General features: G+C 31.1%; 1 pseudogene; it reads right to left on the bottom strand.

The window, feature by feature from the left end:
* Positions 1-3271: 3271 nt before the first annotated feature.
* On the bottom strand, positions 3272-12792 carry LOC124374236 (annotated as a pseudogene).
* Positions 12793-13487: the final 695 nt, after the last annotated feature.

Below are 13487 nucleotides of genomic sequence, written 5' to 3'. Positions count from 1 at the left end.
GAACATTTTCTTAAACTGCAAAAAAAAAACAATTTTTGTCTATCAAATGTTAATTTCTCATAGACAGTGATAGCTGGTTTGACAATCCAGATTATAGAAAAGTCATATTTTTACGTTTTAGCTTAAAGTAAATAAAGTAAAAACCATTAAAAAACCAGTAAAGTTCAACATAATTTCAGGATAAACAACAATGTAAGTGATATTCTACTAATCCAAATATCTTAATTATGTACATAACAACTCTCTTAGTAAAAATAAATATATTCAATAATTAACTTCTAATGTTCTAAGTATTTTGAGTATCAATCCTATGAACCTATAAATTGCGTTGATTTTTTAAGTCCCCAATTGCCTCAGCTCTTAACTGTTCAATCCAATTCCAATAAGAAAAGTGCATTAAATACGTAAATGGCGTTTTTACTTTTTATTCCTCACTTGTGGTGTTCAATTTCATAAGCGTATTGTAGTGTATTAAGAATAGAAAACTATATTAAAAATTTTGTCATTGAGCGTATTCATTTGTGATTTGAAAGCGCCTTTATGGAATAAAGGGGGTTAAACTTAACTTTGATAAACGCTCTAAGATATTCAGCCTTTTTAATGGAAAACATTCACCACGAGTATTAAAAAAAATTCATTCATGACATGGTTTTTATTAAACCCTTGTTGAACCATAAATTATTTTTTCATTAATCCTTTGCACTCAGTAGGCCATTAAGTGTATGCTTAGCTCCTGTAGAATTACAGGTAGCTCTCCTCTCAGCTTGGTGAACCACAGCTAGTGGCCTGGCTGCGTCCTTTGTCACCACTTGGTGCTTGTGTAACCATGTACATCACTTCGACTTGTATTTAAATGCTCTTTAAACTTGATGAAATTGAAATGAAATACTTTAAAAAATTCACAAACTTTATTAGCTTCAAAGTAAGAATTTTATTGATTAGTTATTTATTATTTGCTCTTAAACATTGAAGTTAAATTTAGCTGACATATTTTAAAGTATTTTTATTTACAAAGAGGTAAAAACAATCAGTCAAGTAGACTGATATCAAAAGAAAATAAACTCTATTTATAAAATGTGATTTTAAAATGTGTAGTTCATTTTAATCAATTGTCAGGATACACTATAGCAGCTACAGTGGGCCTCCTACCTATCAGATAGAACACCCTTGACTACCCATAGTGATCTTCAGAGCTGAGAGGACAAACGCATAAGTTAAAAGGTTTAAATTGTATCCATCTTTAAAACACAAGACTTACAAACATAAATGTTGAGAAATACAGCCAAATGGAACCAATAGTTTTAGAAAGTGTTTTCCCTAAACTGAACTTCAATTGATGTTTAAATTAATCCATCCAGTAATTGGTAAAAACTCAGGTTAAAATTAAATCCATATGCTGTTGTTACCGTTTCCACTTCACCCTTAACTTTATTTCTATTGATGACCAGATGTGAAAAAAAGCAACATATTTGCCTGGGAAACATATTTCCAATCAGTCATATTTTCTATTTTCAATAAATATCACAGTAAATGTAACATAGGCTATAAAAGTTTTAATATTTGTTAATGGTGGTTTCAAACAAATTAATTATATTCAATTCATAAAATAACGCCTGTTAATTAAAAATGAATATAAACTTTAAATGTATCAATTCTAATAAAAACATGGTTCCGTCTGCTCTAAACTACTCAAAATATAACTTTCCATTACGTTACATGGCCTTGTCAAACAATCAACAATTGTTCATTCATATTGATACTTGTGAATTATAATCCAAGCTATTTCTGTGATGTGAGCTTCTAGATCCAGGGTAATATTTTTGTTCACAAATTGAAACAGTCAAAACCATTGCAAATATTTACTAATATTTTTCTTTCTGTAAAATTAAATGGAGCTCCTCCCAGGAATCTGTCCTTGGACTTTCGTTATTTTTAATTTTAACCTATATAACTGAATTACATTATGAAGCAATCTATACCACATACTGTAATCCTAAGAAAGCACAAGTGTCCTATGTCAAATAATTTTTTTAATAAACCAATTAATTTTTTTATTAAAAAACGTAAAAGTAGTGATTATTAAATAAAAACCTTTTGATGCCTCTTTACAATGTACTCATGAAGCAACCACAGTACGAGTCTGATGAGCCATAGAAACGTCTAGAGTCATATCAGTTTAAACACTATGTACTGTTTTAGATTGTTTTCTTGTAGCCATTAATTGTATCTTCTGTATCTATCTTCTTGCATCTATCTGAGTGTCTTCTACACTCATCATGTATTGTATTGACTGATAATAATTCTATTAATATTGTTGTACTGATTCCACATATTTCTTACAAAATCTATTCACCATGCTCTTAAAAGATCATTATCACAGAGGGCTTGACCCATGAGAGTAGGTTTGAAAGAGTGGCAAATTGTGGATAGTAAAAATTAAGAAATATATAAACTAAAAAAACAAAGTTCAAAAGTTAGTGATAAACTTATTACAACACACCTTTAAAATCATAGAAGAATATAGAGCTTTTTCATCATTCATATAATACAAATACTGTAACATTGTTTATTGAAACAGGATTGATTGATATTGAGTATTGTTTAATATCAATTTACATAAAAACAAGTGCTTTTGTTTCACTTGATGCATTTCATTTTTACTCAATTGAGTTTTAACAACGTAGATATAATAATTTATCATCATCCAGTATTTATAAAGATGTTTTACTTAATTATTTACAAATACATGTAACACTGTATTTTAATAATCAAATGAAAAGCAGCAGTAATGCACAACGGTACATTGACATCTCAAGTAACTTGAGAAATTAGTGGTTAGTATTGACTAAAAGAGAATAGCGTGTTCATGTAGGCTTTGTGTGCCAAAGCATTTTGTTAGTGTCAGAGTTTAATTAATCATACACAACTGTAATTATACATTTTTTAAATATATCATTCCTGTTTCTTTCGTTTGACGCTATATAACCTGAATGTTTCAGCATTTGATGACATATGTATCAATAGACTATTGCATTAGGCTGAGGGGGAGCAATATCATCAGTTGGGGGGAAGGGGCAGCGATTTATGATAACGGGTTTCAGATTTTCAAACCCGTCTCTGTCATCAAATCACATGTCTCTAAATCTCCAATTTTGCAAGATTCGATCATTCATTTTTTCTGCTAAATCCATACAGTTCATTTGATATTGATGCTTAATAGAAAATTTGAAATAGAAAAGAATGGAGATTATCTATCCCGAGGTCTACTAACCTTGAACTTGAGTGGGATGAAGATGGTAGTACTGTTGCAGCTGGTCAACAGTCTTGTATTTAGTGGAGGACCTCGACCTTCACAGGGTCAACGAGAGAGGCTCTCTGCAACTTCTGCACCTTCTTGGTCATGGTGGCGGAGAACAGGAATGTGTGCCTCTCTCTAGGGATAACCTTCAGTATCTTGTCCACCTCTACCTCAAAGTCCATGTTGAGAATGCGATCTGCCTCATCCATTACCTTGAACATGTTCAAATATTGTAACTTTTTTAGTTAAACTTTCAGGCTTACAAAAGAAATTAATACAAGTGAGGTTTATTGATCCTAAATTTAACATCTGTAATGTTTTTCACTCATCTAATAATCTACAAAGTGACAACCACATAAAAACCTAAAATTAAAATCAAACAACAAGAACCCAAGAATGTGATATATAATATTGACTGTAGTTGTAAAAAAAACTTATTGGACAAGCTTCAAGATCTTTACTAACAAAAATAAACAAAAATATTAATAATTATAAAAAAGAAAACATTGAAGAATCTAAATTAGTAAAATAAGCTATAAAGAAACCAAAGTGGACAGTGTGTATGATGGTTTTCAAAGAAGAAGTATTTCTTTACTATCTATAAATTTCAATATTTTCCTACCCTCGGTCAAATAACAAATCCAGTCAAAAACTAAGAATTGTAAACCAATACTTTTATAATTTATGTTTTAGGTATTTACCGTTAGTTTTAACACATTTACTGCAGCAGGGCAGTTACATAACCTATTTTATTTTACCATGTAACTTTCTGTAGTTAATGAAATTGTAATTTTTCATTCCGTCAACGGTTTTGATATCTTTGTATTTCTCTATGAAATGACAAATAAATAAATTAATTGATTTATTACGTCTATCTTACTACTGAGTCGGTACATGACTCATGTCAAGTGAAGGTATTAGATTTTATTTTAACTGCTTTATCTTGTGTTTATTTCTATTTAATACAAGTTTTCTGCTTATATTTTAACTAATGATAACTTAACCCCAGCAAACGTACATTTTATTTAAAAATTTTTTGAAGTACGAAACATGTCTAATTCTAAAATCTTACCATTTCCAACACGAATACAATGCAGAAAATGGAAAAGTTATTGAATTAGTCAGTTATATAATAATATATGCATGTTCAGGTTTAGCACACTTACTCCATGGAACAGTGGGGTTTATCAGACAGTACCAGCTGAGAAGTTTTAAGGTTACAAAATATTTAATAAGTTGGCTCTTATGTTCAGAAATCCCAGTATATGTAACATTTCCACTTGAAAATATTTTGTAGGCTATACTTTAAAGCTAATAATGAATACAAATTTTATTACAGTAATTAAACGATTTATTACAGAACCATTTATAAGCTTGCTTCCAAAGGTCTGTACTCACCAGGTATTTCAAGGCTTTGAGGTTGAAGCCCTTGGTGTTGGTGAGGTGGTCCACAAGACGGCCAGGAGTCGCAATGATAATGTGAGGTTTCTTGGCGAGTGTCAAGGCCTGAGACATCATATCCATTCCACCAACGATGACAGCACATTGTACACCGATACTGGAACCTGCAAAACAACAGATTTTTTATCTCAATATCTTCACAAGTCATACAAGTGGAAAGAATACTAGTTTGGCTTAATATTCATTATCTCTTCCAAGCAGGGATTTTCATAAACCTACCTACTGCCACATGCAGAACTTGTGTCATAATGTTGTAGTAATGGTAAAAAAGATAGAATGATTAGCCCTCTATCAAATCAAAAACCAACGGCTCGAAATAGTTTTGGAATTATTGCAACAGTTGGCTGTTACCAATCAATCGCATAAGAATACTGTCTTCATAAGCATGTGGAGCTGCGGGCCGTGAGTTTGCTGATGGTGTCTGTCATGTGACATCACAATAAAGGGTAAATAAATTGAAGCTCAATAACTGTTTCTTTCAATGATTAAAAAAAAAAATAGGCCTGAATATTAATTTCCATGTCAAAATTTGATGAAACTACGAATAAAAATAAGGATTTCCTACCTGTAGACTACCTGGTGTCTGTTAACAATTCTAATATTAAACTTTGGTGGTGCTGAATCACAGTTGTAGGTGAACTGTTAACGAATCCTAATGTAATCTATGAAATGCATTCAAAGTTTAAAACCAACTAAATTTGAAATTTTGATAAAATATTTGGAAAAAATTGAAACCATTATTCACGGTATGATATTCGAATAGGTGAGTATAATCTACAAAAATAATTTTATTTGCTATATTAATTAATTAAAAAATTGTGTAATATAAAAATAACGTGTTTTTTAACCTAAATATTGGGGTTTTCTAACTTAAAAGTGTTATTAAGTTGTTTTAAAGGTCTAGCAAGTCATTTACAGTCCATTAAAAAGTTAAAAACTGAAAAAAACCACATAAGGACGAAAATGTTGATTTCAGTTTCATATACAAAAAATTACTTGAATGAAACTGTGGGAAGCCTAAGAATGTCTCAGCCAAGATATTTTACACATATACGGCAGGTGTACAAACAACAGAGTACAATTTATAATAAACGTAAATGGAAAACAATTGTGGTATTTATTTTTAGCTAAGATAAAATAGTTTAAAAAGAGTTGGAGATAAGTATGTGGGTAAAACATATTAGCTAGAATAGCACTCTGCAGAGTTAAAGAATATTAGACAAACCATGCAAAATGGTTGAAAAGACTTTTATTGTACTATCTCAATTTAATTTTCAAGCTAAAAAAGTTGCGTTTTCTTTCACTGAAAGCCAATTAATTTTAATTAATTAAACAAATTTGCGTAAAAGGTTGCATTTTCTTTCAAAGTTCATTTAAGACCGAGTCATCTGAAGGCATTGAATTCGAGAGTAGAATTGGTACTTATATTCAAGCCAAACCTCTACTTATTAGATTTCACACCAGACGTGCGTTGGCAGTTACACTAAGCCTGATTCTTTTAATAACTCATCACATATGTAGTTCAAATTGTACTTCTCTTACCTAGAGCCTCAAACTGTTCAGAAATCTGATACGCCAATTCTCTTGTAGGAGTCAATATCAGAGCAAAATATCTCTGTGGAGTTTTCTAACAAGGCCTGGAGGATAGGAATAGCAAACGCTGCTGTCTTGCCTGAACCTGTCTCCGCGAGTCCAATGACGTCTTTACCTGAAAAAATATGAATTTTGGCTATTAGTGATACATTCTACGAAATAATTGGATAGTTTCCTCTTATTTTTTTTACAGTTTTATATCCTAAGATTATATTGATTCATGATTCATCAATCATTAATCTTCTTGCATGTTTACACTTTCACTGCCGCCCCCTAATTTAAATAACACCTTACACTGCTGTCCGTTTTAAAGATTTTTAAAATACACATAATATTTTTAACTAATTATAAGCAAATCATGGGACTTACAACTTTTTAAAGCTGAAAACAAAACGATTATGCATAAATATTTTCAAAATGAAAGTCTTATTTTAAAACTTAAAAACAATGTTTTTTGTACAAAATAAAAATTTGACCAATTTCATCACTATGTACTAGTCTATAACATAAATAATATATTTCTTAGTATTTGCTATAATCAATATTTTAATAACTATCACTATTATAGCTACATATTTTTACAATTGAAATCCACTTATGTTTAAATAATCTTTTTAGTGTGGGGGCCTAACCCACTTGTTCTAGGGCCATCATAAAAATCTTCATCAGAAGCTGAAAATAAACAAAAGAACTGTAAAATTATGTAATAAACCAATAATTTATAAAACTTAAGAATACAAGTTTTTATAACTATTATGCTGCTGATGTTTGATTTTTTAGTAAAAACAATGTCAACAAGTCCATAGGTAGTAAAATCAGGATCATTATCTGGGTCACATCTTGGAATAAATCATAACTTTCACTGTCACTTGAAAATCTGAAATAACTCTTCTAGCACTTGATTGTCTTCAATACTGACACGATTCATTGTATTTACTCACAAACAATCGTTGTAAATTAATAAGTAATAGCAAAGCAAAATAATAACAATGCAGACTACGAATTAGCAGAACGACAACAAACGGCCGCGACGAGTTCTTAAACAAAAACCACTATTTTCCGATATTCCAGGTGACTGCCAAAAAAACATTTCATAGATCAATAATCCATAGAGTAAGAAATAAAAAACATGGAAATAGCGAATGACTATCAATGCTGCTGAAGTCTAAATATCTTTAAATTAATCTGTATTACTGTAAAGGTGCTGTCAAAAGACGTTGTCTTATATAAAATAGTTCATTATAGACCTACTGAAATGAAGCTAGCATAATTTATATTACTTGTTAAGAAGGAGTACTGTTACTGTTGAATGTTTTGTTGTGTAATACATAGAATCCTACCTTTAAGGGCCAGAGGTATTGCTTCTTTCTGAATGGCTGATGGACATTTCCAGTTCAATGCAAGCACATGCTTCACACAGAACATCTACCACTCCCTGCAATTAGAAACACAATTTCAGTGATTGTCATACTTAAGTGAAAGTAAAAGAATCACAAAATTGTTAATTTGATGAAAACACAATAAACTTTTTTTCTAAATACATATCAAAACCACAACCAATCTTCCTTCTTTCTGTAGAAATGAAATATTTTTTATTTCATCAAAATTATTAAGATTTTTAAAAAAATTTTGGATTTTAAAAGACAATTTAAAGCCTAAATTTCAATTCAATTCTTTGTTTCACAAGCAGTCAAGTTTATCCTTGAAAATACATAAGGTAAGTACATGTTATTGTTTTGATGTAATTATATTATATTATATTTTAATTTGTACATTATATTAATATTTATATACGTTAATTTCTAAGACTAAAAACTAGCAAAACCGAAATTCTCTTACGTTATTTAGTCCGACATTTTGCTTTCAGTTCTTTGGATGGTTATGAATATCCATGATTTTTAATCATTCGATAATCATCATCCGACTGTTGGTGGCCACTTATTATATTGCAGCCATTTCTTGATATATGGGGCCCTCTATAGTTTATCAAGACTTGCCCTGGTAAAATCAGTATGATAACCAAAAAAGCCGCTGCAAATGATCATTTAAAACCAGTGTTTGTAGTTTTGGAATGCCATTTAAATAGATTCCATAGATTTTTTTTTATTCGTTTTATTTGTCCTTCAAATTAATAAAATCAATTTAGTTTTGTTTAAATGACTGGTTTAAAAACTAGGTTAGGAGTAGCTCACGAATTAGCTGATTCGTGTCAGAACATTAATTTTTTCTATAGACTGAACAAAACAATACATTTCACAGGGTGGAAATGAGAAATAACAAACTTGTTGAACATAAAATATGGAAACTACTTTTCACGTGTGGAGCAATATTTCCATGTTGCCAGGCGTCACGTGACCTTTTTGTGACCGGGATTCAACCTCGTGATGTCATCATCAGATGTACCACTATCTTTGGAAACGTAAATTAAAAATAATACTGAAGAGTTTGGTCCCAAATGAAGGATGTTTTTATTAATTTTGAGCTACAAGTTAATTGGTTGTTATTGGGTTGAGACAAGTGGCTCTGGCCATTAGCGCAGGCTGCGGTCAGTTCTGCCTCACGCTGATGTCAACCAAAGAAAAACATCCCTCGAGATAGTACCTAATAGTAAAGTATAACATTTTAGAGGGGCTGATCAGAAATGTAGATTGAAAAGAAAATGTAGTGTAAAAAGTAATAAATCATATAAAACCCCAATATTAATATATAAATGGACAGTAATAGAGAACACTTACCATTAAAAGGAAATAATCTTGTTTCGGTCGAAACGTAAATTCCTAATATGCACAACAAAACACTCAGACACACGTGACGATTGACAAGTACAATCGATCTGAACTACAGTACACAATATCTTTGAAGCACTGGACCATAGCCCCGGAGCACTCAGATAGGCCTAATAAATACGCTATCAGTCATGGCTGCAGATAACATTGTACACAGATGTTGAGACACAGAGCACACAAACAGAACATTAAAAATTTACTATTTATGAATATACCCGGTAAAACCACGTTTTTTTGTCATTTGTAACCCCTAAAACCACATAGCTTACATTAACCCTCCATCTGATAAGATCGCATGGTGCGACTCAATTTGACCCGTCTGTACTGATAGAGTCGCACAGTGCGATCCTTAGTTAGCGTCATACAACAAACTATAACGAGATATGCGATAAAGCTGGTTATTTATATAGCACTAAAGAGGAAGAAGCGTTCTTTCCACCTGTATTACTGGAATCGATATTTGGTGGTCTTTGGGAATGTAGTGGGATGTAACAAACAGCTGATTTGCACCGCGCCCGCGGCCTTTACTGTTGCGTTCAGCTCATTGTTCTCGGCACATGTTTGTTTACTGTCTTGCCCATTGTAAATCGTTTGCAATACTAGTTTATGTTTTTATTATGAGTGAACTTAGCCGTTCTAGTGCGATTAGGCACTGTTTAGATGAAAAGATTAGTGACGCTTAGATGATTGTTAGTGAGAGGAGGAGAAGAGCAGAGGAGTTAGGATCTGAATCAGACTATGTAAATGTATTTTGGGTTGTTATATAAATATGTATATAAAGAGTTATATATTAGATATTTTTAGGATTGTATTTGAACCAAAATAAAACATTTATGAGTGGTTTATTGAGAAAAAAACATTGAAAGTTTGAAGTATTGCAAACAATAGTCAAAAGTTACCTACGTACCATTTTTCTATTTTTAAGTTCTTAGTGTTAGTGTTTTTATTTTTATGAAGTTATGTTGATGTGTTTTCAACTCAGCATTAAATTTGGAACATTTTGTTTATTTTGGAATTTAGAATACAACAAGTTAGTGTAGGCTATATATATATATATATACAGCCATTCTTTTGTAACGGATGGGGACAGTTTTACTGTGTTTTTTACCCTAAAGAAAGCTGTATAAGTTAAATATGGGTATTAAAGTGAAATTTTACAACATAATTGGTTGCTTAAAGAGTTGATAATAAATTAATATGCCAGTGGTTAAAAAAATACAATTATTATTTTAAGAGTTAAAAGAGTTCATAAACGTGTAACGGATGGGACACAATTAGGAAAGTGTAGCAAGTGATGATTCCCTTTATGGGAGTAATTCAGTTCTGTCCATATCTTTAACACAACAGGAAAAATACTACCTATTAATTAGATTGCATAGTTTTTCCAGTTTTATACTTATCTTTATCCATTATAATAAACGTTAACTAGTAATAAATCATGTTCCAATGTAACGGATGGGGACACTTGATTTGTAACGGATGGGATGAGTAACCAAACGTTGGTGATTTTTGTAGATCATTAACAATGACATTTTCAATACCGATAATGTGTTTTTAATGGTGAAAACTATTTATTAAGTTAATGGAGATAAAAAAACAAGGTTTTTTTATAAAAAAAAGCAATTTTTTAATTAAAACGCTTTTTTACAACTAAGCTTTTGTTTTATCTACTGCTTAAACTATTTAAATTCTTGGAGTTCTTGGATCTGATTAACAGTATTTTCCAACATTCCAAAATGTCTATTGGAGACAGGGTGTGGAGGCACATCAATTTAGCATAAAATGTCATTTGGTTGTAGAGGTCTGGAATGTCAGCTTCTGTTGGCCAAAAGAACTTGGTGTACCAGTTTTTATGCATAAAATTGATGGAGAGGAAGTTCTCATCTCGTCTCTCGACAACACGAATTTTCAACAGTTGGTGTCCCCAGTTTAGACTGTTTTTTTCTCTCTCTTACTGCTCTCTTTCAAAGTCGCTCCTTTTCTCTGTCTGCTTTCAATATAATTTGGATCAGAGTCTTTCCTTCCTTCTTTACATTTCTTCTGGCTTTGTTTCTTTCTCTGTCCTTTCGTAAATGTTCTTCCCATAGCTCCAGGATCAGACTTTTTCTTTTCGCACGACATTCGGCCATCCCGATTTTGGTTGATAGGCGCCATAATCTAAAAGCACACAATTTAATATCAGCTCAAGCATGAATTGAAAAACATTCTTTATATGTGAGGAATATTTGTCTTGTTAATGGCTACTCTGTAATAATATTTGTGTAGTCCTACCTTAAATTTAGGCCTAAGAAGTGTAGTGTTTTTAAAATTTAAATTTACACATTCTATGTTTTGGCAGATTTAAAAAGTTTATAAAAACTGATAATATCTTTAATTGGTTTAATTTTTTTGTTCATCTAGGCCACTCTTTGCATTTCACAGTTATTCATGCTATGTACACAACCTCAAAAGTATTTGTTACTGATATTTGATGACCTAAAACAACTAATTCCTTATATTATCAGACATTGTCCCATCCGTTACATGTCCCATCCGTTACACCAAAAACTGCTAAAAATGAATTCCTAAAATTGTAAAAATATATAAACTAAAAAAGGGTTTCACTTAACCTTACTTTCCCAAAGTAGGAATTTTGTGACATTACTATTAACTGCAATAAACTTAACGTTATTAACTTTTTTGTAACGGATGGGACAACTAGAATAGTAATTTTGTATTTTGAATTAGTATAATAATACAACTCACCTTCAAAAGTCAACTAGTCCAAATAAATCTTCAAAAGTCAAACTATAACACAGACTATAAACTCCTGGTGTTAACTTGAACCATCTGCAATAACAAACCAACAAAAAAAACCACAACCGTCACCTATTCTGGCCAACAATCAGCCAGCTGTTTACAAATCAGTAAAAACATAAAATACCAATTTTTGGGCAATTAATTTTTAATGTTTCCTTATTATTTGACTCTTTATGCACCTGAATATATAAAGAATATTTCAAATTCTTTGTTTATATTTTTTATACTTTTTTCCCCTTTAAAAAAGAATGGCTGTTTATATATATATATATATATATATAAATATTATATATATATATATATTACCTCAAAGTTGAAATTTAGAATTATTTTTTTATCATTATGCCCGGCTAAAAAAAATTTGGAAAAAAAAAAGGGTAAGTTTTTTTATTTTTGTTTATCAGCTTGTATAACATATTCTTACAAATAGCCTAATTTTGATGTACAACACTTGATAATTTCTCACTGTTTTCTATTTTTTTACATAATGTTTTAAGCAAAAACCATGCAAATGTCTTGAAAATGCCCTACTTATAGATCATTTTAAAGTGAAATAGTCATCAGATGGAGGGTTAATATTCAGGAGGATGAGCAGAATACGTTAATACCGTCAAATTCGTGATTTGCCGGTTCGGCCTATAACCTCATAGATACCTTTAATAATAATACAGTTAGAAATAGGCCTAGTCTGATTAGTAAAACAACAAATACACAATGTATACTTACCAAATCCTTGAAAGTGAGCTTTCCATTTGATTCAGCTAAAACTTTATCCTTATCCAAATTATCCTTTCTCGATAAGGTCCTGTGGACTCGTTTTTCAGATATTACACTATCTTCTCCTGATGAATCCATAATAGGACTAATAATAATTAAATTTCGTTAACAAAAATCTAGCTCAACGGAACAAACATAACCATGCGGTACAACATAACAACACAACATAACCTCTATTAAAGCAGAACGAAAGCTGACTCACGAGTTACATGAGTAAAGGCAAAGACAAACGGACTAAGAAACTGTTTTACACACAAACAATGTTTTTATACCATGTAGACACCGTAAACTACATTTTCTTATTTTGTAATTTTCTATACAATCAAAGAAGGAAAAATGTTGTACAACTTGACCTCTTTCAATTTATGCTTTTTATTTATGTTTGCCCTATGATATTTCCGAGACTACATTTAAAAATATATGATTCACATAAAAGAAGGCAACCACCCGGTAGTCATGTTGTAATGATGTAAGGATTGGACCAGTATGTCGGTAAATAATTTATCTTTTGTGGAATATGTAATTAGTCCTAGATCAGTGACAGAGGATAGAGGTGCGTAGATTTGGATTTTCGAAATAAACCATAAGTTATCTCAGAGGTTGCTGATAGAAATGTTTCTGTTTATATCAGTGTTCGGTTGACACTTCCTCTAAGAGGCCTTTAAAATATAACATAAGACACAAGAATAAGTTGGTAGGATATAGTTTTTCATCCAATGACTATCTTACAGATTCTAAGAAACATTTCCCTGTTCATGCCAAGGTTTGCAAGT

Source organism: Homalodisca vitripennis, unplaced genomic scaffold (assembly GCF_021130785.1).
Source record: "Homalodisca vitripennis isolate AUS2020 unplaced genomic scaffold, UT_GWSS_2.1 ScUCBcl_7610;HRSCAF=15372, whole genome shotgun sequence".
NCBI lineage: Eukaryota > Metazoa > Arthropoda > Insecta > Hemiptera > Cicadellidae > Homalodisca > Homalodisca vitripennis.
This window is presented reverse-complemented; position numbering and strand designations above follow the sequence as displayed.